We start from the raw sequence: 6,932 nt of genomic DNA on the forward strand, positions 1-6,932 counted from the left end.
TTTTTATATGCTGTTTATGGCATGCATTGAAGAGAGATTAGTTCATACTCTGAAGAGCAGTAGGTCCAAATTTCACAAAGAACCAGAGCAATCAATGATGACAAACCAAGTGCCATGAATCAGTGCAATGTCATGCTTCAGAACTATGAAAGCTGAAGGAAGGAAAGCACAATAGCAATGAGTTATATTATTTTGCCAAAGTTACTATAAGCTGTAAAGTCAAACATCCAGCGATTAAGAAACTCCATATTTAATTTGATTTTCCATATTAGATACCTGTATAAACACATCTTTTTAAGAAGGCCTCTGCCAAATTGCTGCTTAGCATATGGACTGGCAGATAAGATTTCTTCCTTTTCTCCTCATTCATTGTAGATCCAGGTCTCATTTATTGCAACTTGTTACCAGTCAGGCCACAGGCTACATATAATTTTAGTAATTTAATGGATCTGCAGTCAGGATAAATTCTTATATACATATATTTATTTATTTATTTATTTATTTATTTAACATGAGGGAGGTACCAATACCTAATTAGTGTCTGAAATTTTTACTTCAAAGGTTGCCAAGTTAATAACTGAAGGCTTTGAGAATGCTGAGGAATGGTTTTGATGCTTGTATTCATAATTTCATCTGTGATACAGAGCAAGGAGTGTGGTATAGTCTGCTGAATTCTCCTGTAGTTAAAACACACATCTTACATCTCTATAAACTGAGTAGATGTCATTCATCAAATGCATAAAGCAAAAACAACTTGTCATTCTTTTGCTTTTTAAAACAGACCAGGGTAGAACTCATTTTGGTTTGAGTGATTCATTGAGCTGCTAGTTTCAGAGTTTACCTTTCAAGACAAACCCAGTCTTCTGCATGGATCTATCTGAATTCACTTTTTGGTTTTTTTTTTTTTTTTTTTTTTTTTTTTGTTTGGGAGGCTTCACGTCCCATGGAATTGGAGGATGTTCAAAAATAGGATTTTTACTTAATGAGAGCACTGTCCAAAGATCAGATGACCTTAGGCCAGGTTTTCCACTTTTGTACAACTCAGCCCTCCCACCCCCCAAAACAAACAAAACATTTGACTGCCAAATCAGAACACAACACACAAATCTGTGTGTTGTGAAACTCATGGTTTCCTTGTCACGTATTGCAGAGGTAAGGGCTGGAAGACAGAGCTCTGTGAGACGGGCCAGTCAGTGGCTGGCTGTAGTTACAGCTCCTAATCTTTTTGTTTGTTTTGAGAGAGAGAAGCTGGGATTCATTGTGCTGTGAATTCATCTTAAGTGCCTGAAATTTTTTGTTTTGTTTTGTTTGGAAATATGATCCTTAAACAATCCTAGGTTTTTAGAGTCATTGGGAGGCTTGAATCTGCAAAGTTTTTGTGTTTTTTCAATTGTAAATCTAAGTAACATGGTCTGTGTATACACTGAAATCAGCATCAACTGTGTGAAAAAGTAATATAATCAGTGAATAATCAATATTTACAATGCTATCAGATACTCATATTCATACTAGTTTTGTAACAATGCATTGCTTTGTATTTTCTTAATGTATGAGTAGCGTGTATCAAATGGCATATATTGCTGAAAGAAACTGCTGCTGTGTGGTACCAAAGATCTATTTTATTCAATGATAGAGGTTTTCTTCTTCATCTGCTTTTTTCTGATCAGTGTCTCTGGATTTTGTGTTTTAGCTCTAGTAATTGTGAAGTAAGTGGTGATATCTTGAGTACAAGTGTGAACCAGAGCTGAGTGTACAACCCAGGGTGCAAAGGAGATTCAAAAACCTCTACATTCAGGCAAAAATAATTTCTCATACAGCTGTAGTTACACTTTGAAGTGAAGTCTGGTTAAATGCAATTTTCTTTTCCTTGAGAAGAAAGAAACAGGTTTAAAAATTTACAGAGTAATTAGATTTTCCGGTTCCCTTGACCTACATTTATTGCTGAGATTAGAAACTGCAGTGTTCAATAACTATGTTCTGGCAAGTTTTATGTGACTTTCTTTGCCACTCTTAGTTTATTATGGTTAATAAAAAAGAAATATTTGCTTTGGAGGTACTTTTAGTTCTCTACTTAATATTTGCCCTGGAGAGGAATGGATACCTAAGATCTTTTTCTCACCTCTTCAAATAGCACATCCAATTAATTGCTTTATATTAGGGAAATCATTGTCTTTAGTTATTATTCTAGTGATCGTTTGCTCTGCCACATTTATAACATTTCTTTGTTATTCAACAGCTAAATCAGCACAAAAATCCCTAAGTTCAGGAGCGAAGAGTGTCTTAGGAATGCATCCTTCTAGTGCTGCATAGCATGGGCTTTTGGAATGGTAGGTCCTCATTCAGCTGCACTGTGGCCAGGTGAAAGGCTGCAGCCCAGTCACCATTTCAGCAGAAGCTGTAGTAAATGAATTGTGGAGGTTTGAAAGGTTAGCCTGACAGCCAAGACTGGTTAGCAGCTTGCCAAAACCTAGAAAAAGAATCTTAAACATATTTGAATATAAGAACATCTGGTTTATGGAAAATGTAAGGATTCATTGGGTTACTTCTTATATAATTTGATTTACTCCACCAAGATACAATAGAAAGGAGCAGTGATTCTTCTGAGATTTTAAATATTTGGCAGGAAAGATTACTTTAGGTAAGAAAGCAAGAGCAGTGCCAAGCTAGCTTCCCTGCAGACTTAAAATATTATCTTTTTAATGATTTAGCAGTTATGAAAATGCCAACATTAGTCTTAAAATACTTTTAAGTGCCAAAAAATATTCAAAAGGCTTGCCAATTCATACATGCACTCTCTTCTGGTAAACATTGGACAGGAAGAACTTTGAAAAATGGAACACTTAGATATTTCTAAATCATGCTGCTACATAAAGAAGCTTTTATGAAGTAAGTCCAGCATTGTCTTTTCTCTTAGAGCCAGATTGTCACCTGACTGTTGTAAGCTGCACTTTGAAGAGAATACACATACATGCTCACTGTAATAGGAGTTGCATTCACCATCCACAGGGGGCTCTCTAATTTTCAGGTGAATCTAGACCACTGCTACAGCTGCCAACAATTTTTTTTTTTCCTTTGGTTTATTGTTGTTGAACAACATGTATGAACTATATGCAATTACACTATTAGTGTCTGCCAGTCCAGGTTTATAATCTTGACTTTTATCAAAAAGTACAGTTAGCACTGCTTTGATGTCTGGTAAAAGTGACCCTGCCGGGAAAGATAGGGATTAGTATCAAATACTTATGAATGGGCATGAATAATAGTCACCATTTAATTGAAAGGAGTAATCAATTAAATGTAATTATGTTCATTTAAATGTAGACATCTGAGCATGTTTATTTTTTATATATTTAGAGAACTGCCTGGTTTTTTGTGCTTTTTTGTGTGTTCAGTGAATTGTGATTGCTTTGAATTTGCTTAAAATTGAAATTTTAGCAAAATAGAAGTACTACTTTATGTAATTATTTAGCAAATATTATTGGGCTTCTGTGATAAAGTTGTATTGACCATACTCAACTTCATTCAAGCACCTGAAGATATTTTCAAACTAATACGAAATTCTTTTGTGTTTATCATAGAGACAATCTAAAATCTGAAGGATTTGCCTAAATTCCATAAAATAAGTAAGTAGAAATTAAGATCATTGTTAGGTATTTCAGATTTTCTGTGAGATTATGTAATTTTAAATATGGGATTAAGATCCTAAGGCCATAAACCTTTGATAGTTGTATCTTCTGTTGTTTAGTTTTATAGTCATAAATATTCCTCCCATGAAAGGCCCATTTCACAGTTGGGTCCTTAGTATTTTTTCCTCCTTAGTTATGGATTCATTGCCATAACATTTTTTGAATTCAAGTTTTGATTTAATTTTGATAGTAGACTACTTTTAGTGCAAGTGGATGCAGTTTGGAGAGACTATATGACTTACTAGGCTTATTCAGTGATAAAGTTATGCCTTCCAGTGATTGCAATGAACTCCTCATATATGTGCAAAGAAAATTAGAAGTCTGGCTCCATGAAGATAGCAATAGTATGGGATTCTTTCTTGATCCTCATTAATTTTCCTGAATAAAAAAGGATAAGGAGGGGTTGGGCTTCTTGGAAAGATAGGACTTCACTTACTCATAGCTGAGAAAACACCCAAATAGTTTTGGAGGTCTACCTGTGGTTAAGATGTTACCACTCCCAGAGCAAGCCTGTAATAAATACCAGCTGCTCCAATGTCCTAGTTTAATGTACAGAGGAAATTGGACCATGAACTGAGTTGCCAAGAGATGGACACATGTTCTGTTTGGCTAAATCTGTGCAGTATGTTTTCCAGCAATGGGCTGGGGGAAAGAGTTTATAGTGGTCTTACCTCAAATGCATGCAGCTCATTCTGGCAGAGCCTACTTGTTAGAAGCCAGGTTGATAATAAAAGGGTAGCTGTATTATTATCAGGTGCATCAAGAGTGGAAGAATATAATGTCATTTACGCAATCTTCTTTCCTAATCTAACAAAAGTCTTCCTGGCTAGACTTGGCACGCGAGTCTCATAGAACAGGTTATTTGTTTATTATGTTTATTTTGTTATGTTTGTGTAGCCAGGTTACTGACTATTTGACCCTGTCTATTTCTGATATGATGTTATATAAATCTAGCAGAAGAATTTGTATGACAATGCACATATTTTTTGACTGTAGAAAAACTTAGTAATTTGTGGTGGAAACACTGTGAGCTTGACCAAACAGTGTTTTATGAAGAAATGTGCTAAATAGCAGTGGAAGCTATTTTGTGTACCTATGAGTTGAAGAAATACTTGAGATAATCACTAAAGGTAATGAGCAATGAGCAGTAAACACTAAATTTTACTCTTATATCTGGTTGAATTTCAAAGGTAAATGGAAAAAGTGATTACTGCAAAGGTGTGGTGGCAGAGAAGGCAATAAAAAACCTGCATTCCTCTCCACTGTTTTAATCTGAAGACTTAATTCCAAAATGCTGGTTCTTGACCCTTATACATTTAGTCAGGCTTAATATTTCTTGTTGGAAAATTTAAAAAAGAGTAAATGATAAAATCATAGAATCATTTAGGTTGAAAAATACTCCAAAATACTGATAGATTTGTACAACAGTATGGGTGGAGCAGATTTATAATAAGTAGCCCATGAATTTTTAATCATAGTTAGGCATTATCATCTTTATGACCCATTACAAGACTCTTAAGATTGATTATAGGCTACTTGAAAACATCCAGACGTGCAAGCTGATCATTGCTCTGTTTGTATGGGAATATTTGATGGCTGAATGTGTTACTGGCTTTGAAGCCAGATTACAGTGGGGCCTGGTATTATCACTTTTATTTCAGTACTTTTGTTTCAGACTGTGGTTCAGCTACTGTTACTAAATATATGCAGCAGAGCTGTTTGCAATTTAAGAGTTGAACCTCCTGGTGTTAAGAGGCCAGCAGAAGGTAGCATTTATGCTATGCCTGAGGTCTCTGCTGAGGTCAAAGACACAGATGTGTGCCTGGTTTGTTTCTGCACACAGAAAATTGTGCAAGGACAGTCTGTGGACAAATGGAAGATTTGCATCTAAATGTACATGTTGGTAGCAATAGGAATCACTATGGAGTCTCTGGATTTTAGCCTAGTGATTTCCATATGCTTTGGGTTCTGTTGTTCAACTTCTGATCAGGTGAAATATGTTTTCTGTGTATAGCCACAATAAAATGATATTGGTATGGAGATTGGATTCAAACATGAATATATTATTAGAGCTAGCTAGCTTCAAGTTCTCTTCTCCCTTAAAATAAGTTTTACTGAAGAATTGTATTTATCTCAACAGATTGTATCCAGAAAGCTTTTTACGACCTGCAAGATGGAATCTGTACTTGAGGAAGATCATCAGAATGGTCAATGGTTGGAGCATTGAGGCCCAATAAACTCCAAATTAGGAAAAGCCAAGTAGGGAACTTCTAGCTGTTGCTCTAAAAAGTGCTCTGAGTGCTTTCCTTTATTGCACAGTCCACACTAATTATTTAAATATTTATATTTATTTGAAGTTAAATTATTTAAATTGATATTTTGATAAGTATCTGTTCAAACTTGTTCTTTTTTGTAAATATTTGGGTTTTTTCCTCTCATAGAACTAATATGAGAGTGGTCCACTATTTGTGTGTAGGTAGTATTGGGAAGCATTCACCAATGATATAGTTTTTCTTAGTAATAGTTTCAATTTCCCAAAGTTTAGAAAGATAGGAAAAAAAATTACTTTTACAAAAAATGCAGTTTAATTCAGAATAAAATCAAGTTTTCCTCCTGAAGTTTCCCCAAAGTTAGTATATCATGCTTTAGTTGCTACTTTATAATAACTACTGTTTGTTTCCTGTAGAAGCTGAGTAAATGGTTATTGAACTTTGTCCTGAGAAACAATAAATGTGGGCAATTTCAAATCAAAAACTAGGAGTGTTTGATTCAATAATTCAACTTGTCATTGAGATATGTGTTAACAGCTTCACATCCTTCAGTGTAATGAGGCTCAGATTTTACTCTCATCTAGGTAACAACTGTTAAAATATTGATGGCAGTGGTATTTACTGTAAGTATGCTGTAAATTAATACCTTTTCTATTGTTACAGCTTGTAAAGCTGAACCACAGTAAGAGTTGGTCTGTCTCCAGTTTCCTATTTCTTGGGTTTGGGAGGAAATTCAGCTGTTTTGGATTCCTCCATAGAATAAAAATGTTTTCTATTCTGGTAATTATGTATTTCTCAGGAAGAAGAGGAAAGTTTTGTTATCATTTTAGGGTTTATCTGGTCTGCATGTTGGTGGTATTGATAGACAATGCCTTTTCAGGTTATAGCCTTGTCTGAAGTCTGCTTTTAAAAAGATAGTCTATCTTTGCTGTATTACTTCATTTGCTGTCTTAATAAATTAAATAACTAACGCTAC

The sequence above is a fragment of the Oenanthe melanoleuca genome, chromosome 1A (assembly GCF_029582105.1).
Source record: "Oenanthe melanoleuca isolate GR-GAL-2019-014 chromosome 1A, OMel1.0, whole genome shotgun sequence".
In the NCBI taxonomy this organism is placed as follows: domain Eukaryota; kingdom Metazoa; phylum Chordata; class Aves; order Passeriformes; family Muscicapidae; genus Oenanthe; species Oenanthe melanoleuca.